The sequence below is a fragment of the Erinaceus europaeus genome, chromosome 22, assembly GCF_950295315.1.
Source record: "Erinaceus europaeus chromosome 22, mEriEur2.1, whole genome shotgun sequence".
Taxonomy (NCBI): domain Eukaryota; kingdom Metazoa; phylum Chordata; class Mammalia; order Eulipotyphla; family Erinaceidae; genus Erinaceus; species Erinaceus europaeus.
Genome location: NC_080183.1, coordinates 2194713 through 2215359, shown reverse-complemented (window position 1 = coordinate 2215359; position 20647 = coordinate 2194713). Strand labels below are relative to the sequence as shown.

At 50.9% G+C, this 20647-nt stretch overlaps 1 protein-coding gene across 2 annotated transcripts in view; it reads right to left on the bottom strand.

Annotated features, from left to right (window-relative positions):
• Positions 1-4737, bottom strand: part of VRK1 (VRK serine/threonine kinase 1) — a 49728-nt gene extending 44991 nt beyond the window's left edge. For both annotated transcript variants that reach the window (XM_060181022.1, XM_007518329.3), the window contains exon 1: positions 4646-4737. The gene's annotated coding sequence lies outside the window, so the exon portion shown is untranslated. The remainder of the gene's footprint in view (positions 1-4645) is intronic.
• Between the last annotated feature and the right edge of the window lie 15910 nt (positions 4738-20647).

Sequence of the window (20647 nt, the reverse complement as noted above, 5' to 3'; positions counted from 1 at the left end):
AGAAAGGCAGGAGCCCGGCGGCAAGCAGGAACAACCACTACTCCTCACAGCTGGCCAGCAAACTTTCTCTTTCAGCATCTCCCGGTCGGCAATTTCAGAGCTCTAGCTGTATGGCAGCTGAGCTGACCAGAGAATCAAAGCCCCGAACTCCCCTATTCCTAAATCAAAGCCCCGAACTCCCCTACTCCTAAAGCAGACGCTCGGACAGGTGTTTCTAGGCTCTGAGCTTCAGGGGGGAAAAGAGCCGTCTACCCAGATATGTCTTACTGACAACAGAAAAGTGATTAATGGGGACAGGGCAGTAGTGGTGCATAGACCGGCATGAGGAGGATCCCCACCTGCAGGGGGTTGCGGTGAAGCAGGTCTGCAGTTATCTTTCTCTCCCCCTCCTCTTTCAATTTCTGACTGTCTCTATCCAATAAATAAAGATAATAAAAATTTTAAGATCTTAGGCCCTATAAACATTGATCTAAATACTGTATTTTTTTTGTCTTTGCTCTTCATTAGTTTTGTAAAACATTTACATGTTTCCGAAGCCAAAACTATGTCAGGTGTCTAGCTTCTCCCCTGGCTGTATTCCCTCCTTTCCCTGTTCACTTTTGCTTCATGCTCCCCGGTGCGTAGTGACAGGCAGAGAGTCAGACACCTGACTTCTGGCCATGAGCTCCTCTGCTGACATTTTCTCCTGGTACCAGCGCAAACAGACTCACCCTTGTTCATTAGTAAAATGCAAACTAAAAGCACAATGAGACTTCATTTACAATTAAAATCACATTTCCAGCTATCAGATCAGTCAAGTTCAAAATTAGAAAAGGCGCCGAGTCGGTGAGAGTGTGGGGAGGCGCACTGATTTATACCACCTATCAAAACTGGGCCGCGCCCTCCCAGCTCGGCCGTGTGCGCGCGGCTTCTCCCGCAGAGACCCGCACTCTGTCAAGCGCGCTGGATCTTCTGGCAGCACCAGGCGGCGGAGCAAAGAGCTCGTTTGCCTTGAGAGGAAGCGAACGATGGCTACCGCACGCGTGGGAGCCGGAGGCGGGCGAGGTGGGAGCGGGAGGCCGAGCAGAAGTGGAATTCAGGAGAGGGCTCCGCAGGCCGACACGGAGTAGCTCTACGACGCTGGCTGGCGAGTGCGCGCGAACAACCATGCAGGAGACATGTCACTGCGTGTAAAGGCGGGGGGCCTCCGCGTCTGCACGGAGGGGCGCACCGTCCGCCCCAAGTGAAGCGGCGCCCGCGGAGAGCTGCGTCCCCACCCTCCCGGGAGCAGCTGGCAGGACAGGAAGCGCAGCCCCAGGAGGTGGGCAGCGAGCACAGGAGGGCGGCACTCTACAGGTCTGCCCGCCGTCTGCGTGCCAACTGCGTGCCTGCTTTCCCCCAGGTCGGTCTGGCACACGTCGGCTATTTCTGCGGTGCTGAGTGATGAGCTGCAGATACTTATACGTGTGGAACAGACTGACTTTCAGAAATGCTGGTTATTTCAGCACTCAGCAGTTTGTCAGCTTTTTCAAACTGTTACAAATGTTTTTAAAACAAATCGTCCAATATATTTTAGGGAGGAAAATCCAATTTGCTATCTCTGGGTCACCTGCTTGCTGCCTGGGGTCCTAGAGGCTGCAGGTTCGATCCCCAGCTCCATTTCTGCCAGAGCTGAGCACCGCTCTCACCTCTCTCTCTCTCTCATAATGCAGACGCCCATCAAGGGGTGGGGGGACACACGGGACAAGTGTCCCAGCAGGTGTTAGCAGATGTCTTGGGGTGAAAGGCTCAATTTTCATTCTTTACCCTATACATTTTATTCATGATTTTTTTAAATATCTTTTTTTTCTTTTTTTATATTTATTTTATTTATTTATTCCCTTTTGTTGCCCTTGTTGTTTTATTGTTGTAGTTATTATTGTTGTTGTCGTTGTTGGATAGGACAGAGAGGAATGGAGAGAGGAGGGGAAGACAGAGAGGAGGAGAGAAAGACAGACACCTGCAGACCTGCTTCACCGCCTGTGAAGTGACTCCCCTGCAGGTGAGGAGCAGGGGTTTGAATCGGGATCCTTAGCCCGGTCCTTGTGCTTTGCACCACGTGCGCTTAACCCGCTGCGCTACAGCCCGACTCCCTATTCATGATTTTTTATTTAATGTATCACTATGTGCACATGTGGACTTTTAAACGATTTAAAGGATTCTTCATGAACAGTAAGAGAGACACAGGGAGAGGGAGAGGGAGAAAAGAGAGAGAGCGCCTTATTAAGCACTAGTAACTCGTTCCAGCTTGTGAACCTGAAGCCGCTCAGCAGCTCTGTCTGGCTTCACGAGGGGCAGGGCGACAGCTACCCAGGAGGTCGGGGCACCCGCGACGCCGGGATCAGACTTGCTGTGCCCGCGTCCGCGCCCTGCCAAGGTCACACAGCTCCGCCTGCAGCTCCACCTGCAGCTCCACCTGCAGCTCCACCTTCACACGCGACAGAAAGACAGACAGACTCAGGAGCCCCGCCCGGCCAGTCCCATCCGCAGACTCGTCTCCTGCGCGCCTGTGTTTCCGAGCCGCCGTGGAGCTGGAGCTGCCGCCCGCCGCCGCCTGTCATCGCCTGGTCCGTGAGCTGCCGAGGGTCTGCGCACCGAGGAGCCGCCCGGCTCGGCCTGGCTGTCAGGGCCGGGCATCCGTGCACGGAGCGGGCAGCGGGCAGCGGGCAGCGGGCAGCGGGGCCGGGGCGCCCGCAGCTCGAGGGTCCCGAGAAACCCAGAGCCCGCGCCGCAGAGCCCGCGCCCACACTGCCGAGATCTGACAGCGAGGGCTCCGCAGACGGACAGACAGAGGGACGGAGGGAGGGTGCTGAAGGTCAAGACCCCGGGACGGACGACGCCCGCTTCCTGCGACCAGCGAGAAGCCGCCCGGGCGGGACGCGCAGGGTCAGGGCGAGTCCGGGGAGGGGAGGGGAGGGGAGGGGAGGGGAGGGGAGGGGAGGGGAGGGGAGGGCCGGCAGGTGACCCCCACACTGGGGACGGCTCCCCTGCGGCCCAGCAGCCGCCCCTAGAAAACGAGAAGGCGGGAGGCGCAGGGACCGGCCTGAGGACCCCGGTTCGAGCCCCCGGCTCCCCACCTGCAGGGGGGTCGCCTCACAGGCGGTGACGCAGGTCTGCGGGTGTCTGTCTTTCTCTCCCCCTCTCTGTCTGCCCCTCCTCTCTCCATTTCTCTCTGTCCTGTCCAACAACCACGACCACGTCACATCAATAAGAACAGCAATAATAACCACAACAACAATAATATAAAACAAGGGCGACAAAAGGAAAGAAAGAAGCGAACGGGAAGGCGCAGCAGCTCGCGGGGGCCCAGGACCCGGCTCCGAGGCGGCCGCTCCGCAGCTTCTGGCTGCGCCCCGCCCGCCCGCCCGCCCGCCCCGTCCCGCAGAGCCCTCGCCTCCAGAAAGCAGCTCTCTGGTCGCGGGCGAGGTTCCCCGGGACGTCCGGGCTCAGCACGTCACGAAACTAAGATGCCTGGGCTCTGCTGCCGTCTGCCCGCGGCTGCGAGGGCCTGGGTTCAAGTCTGCGTCTGCCATCTGGGGGGCATCTGCCGACACAAGCAGCCGGACTCAGCCTCCCCGCATGCGCCTGCCGGTGCCAGGGGTCACGAGCACAGGGGGACGGGGGACAGGGGGATGGAGGGACAGGGAGATGGGGAGACGGGTGACAGGGGACGGGGGGACGGGGGACAGGGGGACGGGGGGACGGGGGACAGGGGGATGGAGGGACAGGGAGATGGGGAGACGGGTGACAGGGGGACAGGGGGCTGGAGGGACAGGGGGACGGGGGGACGAGGGGACGGGGGGACGAGGGGACGAGGGGTCAGGGGGACGGGGGACAGGGGGATGGAGGGACAAGGAGATGGGGAGAAGGGTGACAGGGGACGGGGACAGGGGGACGAGGGGACAGGGGGACGGGGGATGGGGGACAGGGGGATGGGGGGACGGGGGACAGGGGGACAAGGACAGGAGGACGGGGGGACAGGGGGACGGGGGACAGGGGGGTGGAGGGACAGGGAGATGGGGAGACGGGTGACGGGGGACAGGGGGATGGGGGACAGGAGGACAGGTGACAGAAGGGCAGGGGGATAGGGGACGAGGGACAGGGGGACGGGGATGGGGGACACGGGCACAGGGGGACAGGGGGATGGGGGACGGGGGAGATGGGGGTGGGGGACAAGGCAGATGGTGACAGACAACGGGATGTGGGGATAAGGGAACAGGAAGATAAGAGGACAGAGGGGCAGGGGGATGGAGACAGAAGGACGTGGGATAAGCGGACAAGGAGACGAAGGATAAGGGGACAAGAGGACAGACAGGGTGACCAGGGGACAGGGGGACGGGGGGCAGATGGACAAGGGGACAAGGGACAGGTGGCCAGGGTGACCAGGGGCCTGGGGAGGGCACAGGGGCAGAGGAAGGGGCAAGGCCGCCGGGTCTGCAGCGCCGTCTCGGGCCCGAGTGCCCCGCAGCCCGGCTGCCGGTCAGAGCGCAGGGCCGGGACACTGGGGCCCGCGGGTGCGAGCACGAGCGCGGAGCGGACCCGGCCGGGCCTCCGGCGCTGAGGGACGTGGGTCCCGCCCGCCGCCCCGCCGCCCCGCCGCCCCGCCGCCCCGCCGCCCGCGTCCTACCCCGAGCCGCAGACCCCGCGCGCCAACTCAGTACGAACTTCCCGCCGCTCTCCTCGACTCGCGCGCGACCCCGCGGAGGCGCCGACCCGGCCCACCCCGCAGTATGGGGCCGCTCTATTGGCTGGCGGGGCGCGGGGAGGCGGGCTGAACGGAATGACGCACGCGGGGCGGGGCCGCACTGGGCGGCCGTCTCCCGCGGCATGCCGGGAGTTGTGGACCGCCGTTCTCAAGGCATACTGGGAAATGGAGTCTTTTAGAGTCTGTGAGCTCGGTCCTGCGGCCCCGCCCCCGTGGACTGCTGGGAAATGTAGTTTTCAGCCGGAGTCCGTACCTCACCTTGCGGATAGCGCTCAAAGAAATGGAGCCAATCTGTTACAAAGTGTATTGACTTGTAAATCAGTATTAAATCTCTAGTTATAAAAAGAGAAGGAGAAGGAAGGTGAAGAGAGATGCCATAGCTCATGAAGCTTCTTCCCCTTGTGCACGATACCCCATGTAGTGGCCTGGCATTCTAACTTGAGTCCAACATGCAGGAAGCAGGCAGAGGGGCTGTGTGGGGAGCTGCGAGCTAGGAGACCCCGGGGGGATTTTTATGAGTTTACGGGTTGCTGTAAAGATCAGGGCTGTGCAGAACGTTGGCCACTGAGGACCTGCGATGCCTGGAACTTGAGAACTGAACTAAGGGAGGGAAGGCGCAGGAACACAGTGTTCCCACAGGGCTGAGGCTCTATCTCTACAGTTCAAACAAAAGTTCACTGAGCGCTTAGCATGAGCTCATCTCTGTGGACCTGAACTGATGTTGAAGGTGACTCCACTGTGTGATTTTTCACACGTTCCATGCAACTCCTCAAATAGAATATCTCAGAGACTCAAATGAACCCAGACACCCCTGGATCCACTTTGAAATGTTGCCTTTACTGCTCTTTCTACTCAGTCTCAGCAAAGCAGAAAATCGAGTCAGAAAACCATTCCCAATTTTCATGCACAAGGTTCTAGGTTCGATCCCTGGCACTGCCTTAGGCCTTAAATGAATAGTGTTCTGGGGGCCAGGCAGTGGCGCACCTGGTTAAGCCCACACACTACAGTGCACAAGGACCCAGGTTCAAGCCCCTGGTCACTATCTACAGGGGGAAGGCTTCATGAGTGGTGAAGCAGGGCTGCAGATGTCTCTCTGTCTCTCTCCCTCTCTATATGCCCCTCCCCTCTCAATTTCTGTCTGTCTCTGTCCAATAATAAATTAATTAAAAAAGTATTTTAAGAAACAACTTCCAAAAAAATGAATAGTGTTCTGTAATCTCTTTTTCATTTCAAAAATTAATGTTGAGGGCCTAGGTTCAAGCCCTTGGCTCCCTACCTCCATCTGATGAAGCTGTGCTGCAAGTGTCTTTCTCTCTTCTTATCTATCTATCTAGCTCCCTTTCTTTCTCGCCCTCTTTACATCTCTCTATCTCCATCAAAAAAAGAAAGAGGAAAAAATGACTGGCAGGAAGGGTGGAGTCATATGCAGGCATGAGGTGGCTAAATAAATAAATATACAATGTAACGAAAATAAAATTTCAAAAAAAAAAAAGTCATTTCAAAGCAGGAATAGAAACTTGTGCAAAATGCTTTCTTGGGTCATTGGCCACAGCCCAGCGGTCATCATGGATAAAGCAGGGCTCCTATCTTGGGTTAGCCCAACAAACAAAAAGAGGGCCAGCCACCGATGGCAAAGAGCAAATAAGGTGAAAACTGAAATGCCCAGGAATCCATCCAGCCCTGGTGGGCCTCATCACAAAGCTACAGAAGGGTGATGCTGGTCCACAGTGTTTGTAGAAAGGGCAAAGAGATAAGCGAAGGTGGCGCAAAGCGCAAGGACCGGCATAAGGATCCCAGTTTGAGCCCCCGGCTCCCCACCTGCAAAGGGGTCCCTTCACAGGCAGTGAAGCAGGTCTGCAGGTGTCTGTCTTTCTCTCCCCCTCTCTGTCTTCCCCTCCTCTCTCCATTTCTCTCTGTCCTATCCAACAACGATGACATCAATAACAACAATAATAACTACAACAATAAAACAACAAGGGCAACAAAAGGGAATAAATAAATATTTTTTAAAGATACTTTTCTAAAAGAAAGAGCAAAGAGGAGACACTGGGGTGAAGACTGTTTGTGGAGTCCACACAGCCATGATGGTCACTGGGGAGCAACTCACCTGACCCAGCAGCTGCCAGCCTGGCCAAGGAGCCTTTCCCCGGGGGTTGTCCTTGTGGTTGGCATCTATACAGTGGGAGCAATCTGCCTGGGTCGACCAGTTCTCCAAGATGAGGTCACAGATTGGATCTTCCTTTTGTTGCCCTTGTTTCATTGTTGTAGTTATTATGCTTGTTGTGCTTGATGTCATTGTTGTTGGCTAGGGCAGAGAGAAATGGAGAGAGGAGGGAAAGACAGAGGGGGGGGAGAGAGAAAGACAGACACCTGCAGACCTGCTTCACTGCCTGTGAAGCGACTCCCCTGCAGGTGGAGAGCCGGGGGCTCGAACCGGGATCCTTACGCTGGTCCTTGCACTTTGGGCCACGTGCACTTAACCCGCTGCGCTACCGCTGACTCCCGTGCCATCTATTTTAACAGTAGATGTTTTAGTAGTACTCCAGTGAGTCTCTGCAGGGGAGACAGCATAATGGTTCTGCAAAAAGACTTTCCTGCCTGAGGCTCCAAAGTCCCAAATTCAAACCCCTGCACCAACATAAGCCAGAGCTGAGCAGTGCTCTGGCAGGAAAAAAAAAAAAAAAAGGTAAATTCTGAGTCTCTACCCCGCGTCTTTTCCCTCCAGGAATGTCACTGGGTACCTGGCCTTTCTAATGACCTGAGCGGGAAGCTCCTTTTGCTGCATCCTGGCCTTGTAGAGATGATGAACATGGCTGAACCTTCATCCTTGCCTGATGAGGGCGATTGCTAGAATTAGATGAGACTGTGTGTGTGTGTGTGTGTGTGTGTGTGTGTGTGTGTGTGTGTGTCCCCTCGGCCTCTAGCATGCACTCAGTAAAGGTGGTTTCTCCCTTGTGTGTCTGTCTGTCTGTCCCTCAATTATTTTCCTCCTTCCCAACATCACAAGGTGCACCTCTGACTCCATCTCCAGGACCCAACCGCAAGCACTATTTAGGCGTTTACTGTCAGCACCTAGCCCCCAGTTATTAATATATATATATACATGTATATAATCAGCTGCCAAGCTGCAAACAAGGAAAGGAAGGAGAGCTTTTCAAACAGAAAAGTAAATCGTTGCCTTTATTTTTGCAACCATCCAACTCTTGTTATGTTTTGATCAGGGCTGCTCCAAGATTCTGGAACAAAAGGCACTATATATATAAGCATTATTGTGAGACTCAAAAGGACTGTGGGCAAAAACAAAAATCCCTTTGATCGCCAGAGAATTGCAGAGTCTGGGTGCCAAATATAGTCACACTAGGCGGGAATGCAGCTCACGTTTCCTGCTCCCCTTCAGCACCGAAGATACTGCTTTGCTCTGGTGGAACCTGTAACTGGTGGGTTCATCTACGAATCTTTTTTATTTTTTAATTTTTTAAATATTTCTTTTCCCTTTTGTTGCCCTTTTTATTGTTGCTGTAGTTATTATTGTTGTTGTTATTGATGTCGTCATTGTTGGAGAGGACAGAGAGAAATGGAGAGAGGAGGGGAAGACAGAGGGGGAGAGAAAGATAGACACCTGTAGACCTGCTTCACCGCCTATGAAACGACTCCCCTGCAGGTGGGAACCTGGGGGCTTGAACCGGGATCCTTACTCAGGTCCTTATGCTTTGCGCCACCTGCGCTTACCCACTGTGCTACCGCCCGGCTCCCTCATCTATGGATCTTTCACAGAATCATTATGAAAAATCATCTTCTGCAAGTTACCATGTGTCGGGCGTGGACCCGAGTCTTTTCTGTCTGGCATCTCATTGGCACTTCCAAGCAACTCTGTGAGCTGAGTGCTATCACCAGCCCATTTCCCAGCTGAGGAAATCGAGTTTTGGAGAACTTAGGCAGAGTCCCAGAGTTAACAATAGTGGAGGCAGAATTTGAACTCACTTCTGAGATGTCAGTGAGTATGTTCTTCCTGATGTCAAAAGGAATAAGGGATTATACCACAAGGAATGACAGATGGTTGGTCTCTGAGCTTCAGAAATCTGGGACCACCAACTGGAGTTGCACAACAAACACAGCAAAGCCTGTGTGAGGTTCTGGGTTCAAGACCCAACAGCACATGGGAGAACTATGGGTAGCATCAGGGACATTGCATACATGGTGGAATGGTTCTGTGGTGTCTTTCTCCCCTCCTCCCCATACCCTCTCTCTCTGTCTCTCCCCCAAGATAAAGAATTTTTAAAAATTGTGCAGGGAGGCACTCAGTGCTAGTATTGGGCATATGCTAGGTCCTGGGTTCATGCCCTGGCATCACTTTAAGAAGCAGAAAGAGGGGGCTGGCTGGTGACGACCTGGTTGAGCGCACACATCACAGGGCACAAAGACCCGGGTTCAAGCCCCTGGTCCCCACCTGCAGGGGGGAAGCTTCACAAGTGGTGAAGCAGGGCTGCAGGTCTCTCTCCCTCTCTATCTTCCTCTTCTTAATTTCTGGCTGTCTCTAGCCAATCAATAAATAAAGAGAAGAAGAAGGAGGAGGAGGAGGAGGAGGAGAAGGAGGAGAAGAAGAAGAAGAAGAAGAAGAAGGAGGAGGAGGAGGAGGAGGAGGAGGAGGAGGAGGAGAAGAAGAAGAAGAAGAAGAAGAAGAAGAAGAAGAAGAAGAAGAAGAAGAAGAAGAAGAAGAAGAAGAAGAAGAAGAAGAAGGAGGAGAAGAAGGAGAAAAGAAATCTGGCATCTTACCCTTGAGATGAGGGTCAAACTCACAGGTAGGGGTTATTTGCTTTTGTTTGTTTTTTCGAAAACAAGGGTAAAACAAAAAAAAAAAAAAGAAAGAAAACAAAGGGCAGAGTTGTTGGCTTCATTACTGTGAATTATTTTATCTTCCTCTCTATCCTCTCCCACCACCACCACCTAAACCCCCAACAATCTCTGTGCCCATGGCTTCCCCCCAGTTTGGGGGATGAAGGCCATTGTCAACTCTTGCATGGGTGGTGGCATGTCACAGAAAGCAAACTAGCACCAAGGACTAACCTTGGGTTTTGCAGTGTGGTGCCTCCAAGGCCACCACACCATCGTATGGCCGTCTGCTTGCTGTCTGTCTCCTGCAGAGGGCGGACATTCTGGAAGAGCAGAGGGCTTTCACAAGCCTACAAGAAAGCACGCGGGGTGCATTCGCAAGACACCTTTTGTGGTGTTGGGATTGCTGACTCACCAAGCCCACCTAAGCACGACTTCTGAAGACACATTCTTACTCATAGAGACGTGTCTCCCAACTCACGCTCTGCTCTACGATGCCCCTTCCCCCTGAGGGTGCTGGAGTGAATGAAATCCCCAAGAATTGCTGTGCCCTGTCGCTTTGCCCGTGCGTGAGCTGTTCAGTGTGCATTTTTAAGCACCACCAGGACTGTCTGCATGTAGAGTGACTCAATATTTTGATTAATCGGCTCAGTGCGGGGGGGGGGGGATTTCCACCAGTAATCAGAGTGAATGCAGAAAATGAATGCAGGGGAGGGGAGAGGAGGAAAGGGAGAAGAAAAAAAATAGAGAAAAGAACTTTTCTGGAATCAGTAAGCATGTTGGACTTTGGAAGCTCGTGTGTGATTCTGAACTGGGGCTGTCATTGTATTGCTTTGCTGTGACTGGCAGAAAAGACCGGAAATATACAGGGGCTGCACAGCAGCGCACCCCCATTAAGCACAGAGTACGAAGCACAAGGACCCGCGCAAGGATCCTGGTTCAAGCCCCCTGCTCCCCACCTGCAGGGAGGACACTTCACAAGTGACGAAGCAGGTCTGCAGGTGTCTCTCTTTCTCTCTCCCCCTCTACCCCCCGCTATCCTCTCTCAATTTCTTTCTGTTCTATCCAATAAAATGGAAAAAATGGCCTCCAGGAGCAGTGGATTCACAGGACCCACTGGAGGCAATAAATAAATGTGTTCTGTTACTGTTCTGAAAGGCATCCACAGAGCTACCCTGGCGCTCTCCGTGGTGTTTCTGTGTGCTGACCAGGCCTCACACTCTAAGGCATGTGTGTACCTCCCACAAACTGTCTCTAAGCCTACACACACCTTTCCCCTGTTTTATTAGGGGATGATGATTTCCAGGGCAGTTATTGACATACTGGTACATTTTTTTAAAAATATTTTATTTATTTAGATTTAAAATTTTTTTAAAACTATTTTTGTTTATTTATTATTGGCTAGAGACAGAGAGGAATTGAGAGAAGGGGGAAGACAGAGAGGGAGAGAGACAGAGAGACACCTGCAGCCCTGCTCCACCACTCATGAAGCTTTCCCCCTGCAGGTGGGGGCCAGGGACTTGAATCTGCAACCTTGCGCACTGCAATGTGTGTGCTTAAGCAGGTGCAACACCGACTGGCCCCAGATTTTATTTATTTTATTGAGAAAGATAGGAGGAGCAAGAGAAAGAACCAGACATCACTCTGGTACTTGTGCTGCCAGAGACTGAACTCGGGACCTCATGCTAGAGAGTCCAGTGCTTTATCCACTGCGCCACCTCCCGAACCACTTGGTACAATTTCTCATCTCACCATGAGAGTCTGTCTGCAAAATACTAGAGGAAAGTAATCAATCTTCTCTTTCCTTCTTTCTTTCTTTCTTTCTTCCTTCCTTCCTTCCTTCCTTCCTTTTTTTTCTTTTCTTTTCTTGTTTCTTTTTTTTTTTTTGGGCCTCCAGGTTTATTGCTGGGGCTCAGTGCCAGCACTATGAATCCACTGCTCCTGGAGGCCATTTTTTTCCATTTTATTGGCTAGGACAGAGAGAAATTGAGAGAGGAGGGGGAGATGTGGCCTAGGCCTGGCCAACCAGTGCAGTAGGTGCCCTGTACAAAGGTAAATTGGCTCAGGGACAGACATGACATCCAATCTGAACCAGTGAGATTCACTCCAGAGATCTATGTTGTAAATATTGGGAGAGGGCAGGGATAGATAGCATAATGGTGGGAGTCGGGCTGTAGCGCAGCGGGTTAAGCACAGGTGGCGCAAAGCACAAGGACAGGCATAAGGATCCCGGTTCGAACCCCGGCTCCCCACCTGCAGGGGAGTTGCTTCACAGGCGGTGAAGCAGGTCTGCAGGTGTCTATCTTTCTCTCCTCCTCTCTGTCTTCCCCTCCTCTCTCCATTTCTCTCTGTCCTATCCAACAACGACAACAATAATAACTACAACAATAAAACAACAAGGGCAACAAAAGGGAATAAATAAATAAAATTAAATTAAAAAAAGATAGCATAATGGTTATGCAAAGAAACTCTCATGCCTGAGGCTCCAAAGTCCCAGGTTCAACCCCCTGCACCACCATAAGCCAGAACTGAGCAGTGCTCTGGTAAAATAATAATAATAATAATAATAATAAAGGGGGGTCCCTTTTCTGCTGGACCTGCTAAGCTGTGAGAATGATAGTGTGATGGTGGGGAGACAACATAGTGGGTCAAAAAGACTTTTCTACCTTAGCTATCAAAGGTCTCAGGTTCAATCCCCGACACTACCCTAAACCAGTGGTGAGCAGTGCTCTGGTATTAAAAAGAAAAGATCACTGAGGCCGGGTAGTGGTGCACCTGATTGAGCGCACACATTACCATGTGCAAGGACCTGGGTTCAAACCCACGGTCCCCATCTGAAGTGGGGGAGTTTCACAAGAAGTGAAGCCAGTCTGCAGGTGTCTCTCCCTCTCTATCTCCCACTCCCCCTCTGGATTTCTCTCTACCTCTATCCAATAAATAAATAAAATTATATATATGAAAAGATTACAGAAAAAAAGAGGAGTGTTTGGGGTGGACAGAGAGTCTCAATCACTGGGGACAAGATTAGAGAAACAAAGTCTGAAAAGATGATATGGTCAGATGTCTGGGTCCACTGGATTTTTGGTAGCATGAGTCATTATAGTGTTTTTGTCCTCCTCCTCTTTGTCCTCCTCCTCCTCTTTCTTCTACTGCTCCAGATTCTTCCTCTGCCTCTTCCTCCTCCTCCTCCTCCTCCTCCTTCTTCTTTTTATTATATTTTTGGTGTAAGCCAGTGAGTTATCACTTGCAACTGAAAGTCCCCTGATTTATGTAAAAGCCCTCATTTTCAGGATGAAGAAATGGAAACCCAAAGTGGGGAAAAATGGCTTTTTAAATATAATTTAGCAGCAAGAAACACCTTAGAGCCCATCAAGTTCAATTCCCTCCATTTGCAGGTAAAGAAAAGGGGTCAAAAATGAGACAGGACTTGTGTGTAAAACACACACACACACGCGCACGCCCGGCCATGAGTCATCTTATTACAATGCTGAGAAACTCTGTTTATCACCCAACATCTCATACATCCTGTTACACGTGAGAGAATTATTATCTAGCCTGTGCTGTAAGGAGCTTTTCCCCATAATGGAATTTTACTCTGGAAGTGTATTTTGGTATTAAAAGGTTCCACTTTGTAATGACAGTGGTTCGATCTGCGATCTAAAAGGCACTTAAACGCTTTGAGCGAGAGGCCTAAAAAGCTTTTATTGCAAAAGCTTTGCTGGATCTACCCAATGGCCATTGATCCTCCCGCCCCAGAAGATTGTTCTGGAAGCCGCCCATACTGTACCAAATCCTACAGCTGGATGGGTCCTCCGGGTAGGGAAGACGACACATGTCAGAGGAGCGTGCCTTTCTGTGAGCCCTTTTTACAGATGTGGAGACCGTCTGGCTGTGTGGCAGTGAAGTTTCTCAAGGAAGAGGCCCAAGTCACCCAGAAACCCATGGGTTTAACTCTAACCCCTTTCATTCCTTCTATTTTTTATGAATCCATTGCTCCTGGAGGCCATCTTTTTTCCATTGTTGTTATTGTTGGTGCTGTATTGTTGTTGTTGCCACTGCTGCTGTTGTTGTTGGATAGGACAGAGGGAAACTAAGAGAGGAGGGGAAGGCAGAGAGGGGAGAGAAAGACAGACACCTGCAGACCTGCTTTTCCTCTTGTGAAGTGACCACCCTACAGGTGGAAAGCCGGGGGCTTGAACCAGGATTCTAGTGCTGGTCTGCTCTTTGTACTACGTGCACTTAACCCAGTGTGCCACAGCGTCACCCCCTAACCCCCTTCACTCTTTATTTCTGTTTATTTTCTTGGCTGATGCATATATATGAAATAAGAGAGGCAAAGAGAGAGAGAGACCAAAGCACAGCTCAGCTCTGGCTCATGGTGGTGCTGAGAATTGAACCTGGGACCTCAGAGCCTCGGGTGTCAAAGACTTTTTGCAGAACCACTGTGCTGTCTCACTAGCCCCAGCTGATGTTCTTTATCTTTAAAACAGGTCCAACAGTACTTGGTATTCTTGGGAAGGATTACCCAGTCCTGGTTGCTAGGACACCGAGAGGTTCCTGAAGGCAGGCCTGCTGCCCCTGGCTGGTGTGACTCCTCAGTAGCTGAGAGATTTTGGTCCCTTTGAGAGGAGTGGGGTAGAAGCCAAAACCCCACACTCTAGCCCCGAGACCACCAAGTGCCCCTCAGCCTTACCCCGGGCACGTTCACCTCTCCAAGTCTCTCCGTCTTCCTTGTACAGGGACATGAAGTCTCAGAGCCGTCACGGCTCTCTTGCTGAGATGGACTGGCATTGCACCACCTGTGCTTAACCCACTGTGCTATCACCCAACTCCCTCATACTGTAAGTCTTAACCATGATTTTCTTTAAAATGAATGGCTCGAATAGAGAAAGAAATGAACCTTAGACGTTATAGATGACGCAGAGCTGGTGAAAGAGCTCATTTGGGCAGTACACTGCTTTACCATGTACGTGACCTGAGTTCGAGCCTAGCCCCCACTGCACTGAAGGAAGTTTTCCTGCTGTGGTCTTTCACTCTCTTTCTGCCTCTCTGTCTCTTAAAAACAAAAACAAAACGGGTGGTGGGTAGATAGCATAAGGGTTATGCAAACAGATTCTCATGCCTGAGGTTCCAAAGTCTTAGGTTCAATCCCCTGCACCGCCATAAGCCAGAGCTGAACAGTGAGTGCTCAATTAAGCTTGATATAAAAAGAAGCATGGAAACTTGAACCCAGAGATCAGAAAGTATTTATTCATTTCAAGGAACCCTCATAAAATCTGATGACATAGTATATTATCTAGAAACCATTTTCAGAAGCCAAAAGGAGAAATGATTCAAACCACACTTCTCACCACGATTTAATAAAATCAGAACTGACAGCAGCAATGGAGCTCACTTAGGTGAGGTGGTCTGCCCCCAGATGTAAAAATGCCGCTCTGAGGAGCCCCTGGGTTAAAGAGAAAAGCAAACTGAGATGAAAAACTATTTAGAAATGAGACATAATGAGGAACCCGACACTAAAGACCTGTGGATCACGGCCAAATTCATACTCTGAGGAAAATCGACAGCCTTACATCTTTGCTTTGGAAATCAGATCAACTGGAGGCGAGGGTGTGTCTGTGTGTGTGTGTGTGTGTGTGTGTGTGTGTGTGTGTGTGTGTGTGTGTGTGTGTATGAGCACAGCACTTTACTCAGGGAGTGGGAGAGGTCGGAACAACAGTGAGATCAACCCAGAGAGGGCAGAAGAAGAAGAGAAAAAAAAAATCAAGAAACATAAAGGCAGAAGTGAATAGGAAATCAGAAAAGCTTGCAAGCCGTAGACATTGACCTGCACGAGAAGTACTCACTGGACAGAGCTGCTCTTGTCAGGTGAGTCACTCTGGTGCATTCCACATTCCTAGGGTTTCCTCTGTGTGCTGGGCAGCGTTCCAGATTCTGGAAAGAGAACGCGAACACAACAGTGTGCATTGTGGAACTCACACTCTGGTGGGGGTGGGAAAAATCATCTAGATATGTCTGAAAGGAGAAAAAGATGTGAACAGTCTCGAGAGGTGTGTGGTCCAGGTGCATGGAGGAATACTACTCAGCTATGAAAAAGCTGAGATCCTGTCATCTGCCATAGTGTAGACAGAGCTTGAGAGAGATCATGCTTAGTGACAGAAGTCAGGAGGGGAAGGACAACCACTGTATGATGCCACTTATATATAGAAAGGGTACCAATAGATGTATGGAGTAAATAAAACAAAAGTTAACTTGTACACTGAAGACTGATTGGCAGTTGGCAGAAGGGAAAGAGGAAGGGCAGTGAGGAAGTGATAGAAAGGGGTCAGCTGTGTGGTGAAAGACTGAGCCGGACGCCCAGGGGTGGCCTGAACGCCGGTCTCTCAGCGGGCTGACATCCAGCCATGCTCACCTGGCGCTGACACAACGTTAGCACGCAGAACTATTTCCACGCCAGCAGATCTGAACAGCTCTGGGCTTGACTTTTGTAAGTAGGATGGTTGGGACTCACACCCCTTGAGAAGTTACCGTTGGGAAAGCAGCTAGAAGCAAGGCGGGAGTCGGGCGGTGGCGCAAAGCGCAAGAACCCGCATAAGGATCCCGGTTTGAGCCCCTGGCTCCCCACCTGCAGGGGCGTCGCTTCACAAGCGGTGAAGCAGGTCTGCAGGTGTCTTGTCTTTCTCTCCCCCTCTGTCTCCCCCTCTTCTCTCCATTTCTCTCTGTCCTATCCAACAACGATATCAATAACCACAACAATGTTAAACAACAAGGGCAGCAAAAGGGAAAAAAAAAATATATATATATATATATATATGAAGAAGCAAGGCATCCAACCTCACTAGTATCTGTAGAAAAGCATTCCGGGCAGAGGGAATAAATAGTAAGCATGATATCAAGGGAGGGGCACGCATGGTATAGGCAGGCGGGAGGCTGAGGAGAGAGAGAGAGAGAGAGAGGAGAGAGGGAAGGAGGCAGAGGGGGAGGGAGAACAGCTCTGCTACAGACAGAGGCTTCTAAAATAGACGCTCTTGACAGTGTGGCTGGCGCCGTTGGCTGTAGGGTCAATTTGGTATCTAGCGCCCCAAACAAATGGCTCAAGGCAAAGAGAAGGAAGCTTGCCGCGTGCACTGCTCTCTGGACTCGGGCGAGGTGGCCCCGTGGCTCTGAGAACTCTACCACCCCCTTGCTTTACCACTCTACCATCTGCATTAAAAGGGTTAAAACATCTCTTTTGAGAAGAACAGAGATGGTGGACCATTACCAGTCTCTGCCACAATAGCCAAAGTTCTAATTCTGTAAAGTCATCATGCCAGATGGTTTTAGAACAGATTCTATGTGGTCCGGGAGATGGCGCAGTGATAAAGCTTTGAACTCTCAAGCATGAGGTCCCGAGTTCAATCCCTGGCAGCACATGTGCCAGAGTGATGTCTGGTTCTCTCTTTCTCCTCCTATCTTTCTCATAAATAAATAAAATCTTTTTTAAAAAACCAGATTCTACTAAATCTTTGTTTTTGTTTTGTTTTTCTATTAAATCTTTAAAAAATAAAAAGAGAGAAATACAAAACCTGTGTAGAGATGTAGCAACTGTTTCTTTTTCTTTTGTGTTTTGATTTACTAGAGACTGAGAGAAATAGAGGGAAGGGAAGATAGAGACAGAAAGAGACAGAAAGACGCCTGCAGCCCTGCTTCACTGGTCCTGAAGCCTTCCCCCTGTGGGGGGTGGGGGGATAAAGGTTTTCTTGTCCATCTGTCCAGGCTGCCATGCTCCCAAGATTAAAAACAAGAGTAACACACGCATGACATCTGCAGGTCAAAGTCATTCTTAAATGTAGACACAGATTCTAAGTAACCCATCATCTCCCTCCGCACCCCATTAAGGAATAATACCAATTTGACAGAAGAGTATTAATCAAGTCAGAAGGCCACTGCATTAACAGACCAGTGGAGAAAATCCTAAGGTCAACTCAGAAGATGGCTTAGAGTGATCTAGTAATATCCACTACCTAACTCTTGCTTTTAAAATAGCTGATTGCTTCTTTTTTTTTTTTTTTTGCCTCCAGGGTTATTGCCAGGGTTCAGTGCCTGCACCATGAATCCACTGCTCCTGGAGGCCATCTCTTCCCCCTTTTGTTGCTCTTGCTGTTGTAGCCTTGTTGTGGTTATTATTGTTATTGTTGATGTCGTTCGTTGTTGGATAGGACAGAGAGAAATGGAGAGAGGAGGGGAAGACAGAGAGGGGGAGAGAGAGACAGACACCTGCAGACCTGCTTCACCGCCTGTGAAGCGACTCCCCTGAAGGTGGGGAGCCGGGGGCTCGAACAGGGATCCTTATGCCGGTCCTTGGGCTCTGCACCACGTGCGCTCAACCCGCCGCGCCACCGCCAGTCCCCCAGCTGATTGCTTTTTAATTGGAAATAGAAGAGTCTTCCTGTGACGGACGTTGAGAAAGAGCATTGCAGCAGAGAATGTTCTTGCACCGCCACAGTCCTACGTCCTCCTCCCTGTAGCTGTGCCTGATCCGTATTCGCAGCTGCTATGTTGGCACTAAGGTGGAGACTGCATCCCCGACCTCCCTGTACTTGGCTGGTATCACGTGACTGAGTTCAACCAAGGAGCTATGAGCAATGGAGAACCTACTTCTACAGGGCCAGGTGGTGGTGCACCTGGTGAACACAGATCACAATGCTCCAGAACCCAGGTTCAAGCCCCTGATCCCCAGCTGCAGGGGGAAGCTTCACGAGTGGTGAAGCAGGGCTGCAGGTGTCTCTCTGTCTCTCTCCCTCTCTCCCTCTCTATCTCCCCCGCCCCTCTCAATTTCTCTCTGTCTCTATCCAATAATAAATAAATAAGATTTATGAAAGAAAGAAGCTGCTTCTATAAGATGAACAAGACAATAATTAGTGAAGAGCGCACACCGTCACCAAAGCTTTACAGTGTTGCAACAGTGACTTGATATGGAGCTGTGGCATCTGATACAGCCATAGTTCTGATCCTGCCCCGTAGAAGGACAGACAAAAGTCCCCACAACCAGTACCTCAAAAGGCAACCTTTGGATCAGGTCCCTAGTTGGCCCTACTCCTACATGACTGCTGTGTCCTTACAGAAGAGGCAGAGATTGGGACAATGAGCCTCTGTTCCAAGTAATGCCAAGGATGGTGACACCGCCCAAACTGTGAGAAAGGTATTTGGGTTGGCGGCACCCTGCGACTTCAGAAAGTCCACCCCCTGGCCTAGATTCAGACTTGGATCCTGCAGAACCATATGACCCACTCACGCCTCCAGTCTCCCTCCCATCCACCCATCCCTCCATCCACCCCAACATTTCCCCTTTATTGAGGGTGTCTTTGCACCAGTCATGATGGTGGGACTTTGGGTTTTGTTTTTTCTCATTATTTTAAAAATTAAACTCTTTTTTTTAAAAAACCAGAGTCCTGCTCAACTCTGGCTTGTGAATGAACCTGGGACCTCAGGGCCTCAGGCAGGAGGGTCTCTCTGCATCCACCGCTCTGCTTTCTTCCCTGCCCACAGGACTTGCCCACGTCACGGTTCCGCTGGCCAAGGACTGTCTCAAAGGCGCTTAAACAAGCATGACGCACAATACAAAGCACTTTCATGAGATTCTCTCTTCACATTGCTGTGAGCTGATGAAAATACTAACTCCAAGGGGCCAGAGAAGGATCCCAGAAGGAGAAGCATCTTCACCTGGAGTTAAAGAACATCAAAGAGATGCTCTGCGTGCAGCTGTGAGGAAGTGACAGACAGAACAGAAGAAGGGCCCGGCAGGGTGCACACACAGTGTGCTCACAGAACTGCACATAGTGGGTCGAGGCTACGGTGTGCAGGGAGGCGGGAGGGACGTAAGTAAGCTCATGGGTGCAGAAAGATGCCAAGAGGCAGATCTTGGCGGGGCCTTGTAGTCCCTGCTGAAGTTAAAGGTTTGATGAGTAGAACAGTCTTTTTCTAGAGATCTCCCTAAGAAAACATGCGAACAATCCCATGACATTTCCACATTAATCTATATGCGGCTGGGTTTCGGTACAGCTTTCAGAATCTATTTCTTAAAGTTTCATTACACTGCTGTACATCAAAATAGGCCAATATAAATTATCCTACAGTCATGCCAATAGGACTTGCAAACACAATATTTTAAGTTTATATTGCTTTCCAAGACCCATAAAAATTACTCCGAATGCCTGTTTGCTTTCCGAAGCCAAATGAAAAGGTATTTGCAATTTGATTATTAACAAATCAAATCACTGATAGGATATTGGATTCGGTACATCTTAAACTGACTGAGAGAAAAATCCTCAGTGGTCAATTACATAGCCCGGCTGGTTTACAGTTTCCTGTGTTTCATTAAGAATAAGCACTACAGCCATCTCCGATTTTATTTTTGATTTATTTTAACTATTTCCCTGCTCTGAAAATCTCTCACTAGACTTGCCCCAGGTGTGGGAGCTTTTCCGTGACTGAGGTTGACCAGACGCACAGGCCTGTCCCCCTGGCCACAAACCCTCCTCAGGACTCCCGCCACAGGCCACTCCCCTCCCCCACTTCCCCACCAGCCTCGAGTGGGAAGGAGACATGAGTGATGGTGCCCACGGTCACCTCCCGGCATGGACAGTTAACCACCTGCTCCTCGTTGCCAGAGACTCAGAGGCTGATTGCTTCTGCCAGACCATGGGCCATGTGCACGTGTGTCTCCAAGCCAAAGGCCACGGGAATAAGAGGTTGCAGTTACCAGCCCCGTCCCCCCAGAGCCTGCACCACAAAGGGATCAGCCTCAACAACCCCTTCTGCACAATGATGGCTGGGGGTGGGGGCGCAGTCACCTTCTGAATCTCAGGGCTCAGGGGGCTCCAGGACGCCGTGCTGGTGCCCACACTCAGAACACTGGGCCTCTGCTCCCGCCTCCAGACCCCCTTGCCTTCACTGGCCCGCCTAGCCCGCCTAGCCCCCCATGCCACCCCAGGAAGCCCCAGTGCTCCCTTGTGGGAGGTCCATGAACCTTCTAGGTCAGGAGTTAGAAACAGTATGTGAGCCACACACGCAAACTAAAAATTCTTAATGGTCACATTGTAAATAGCACAAAGA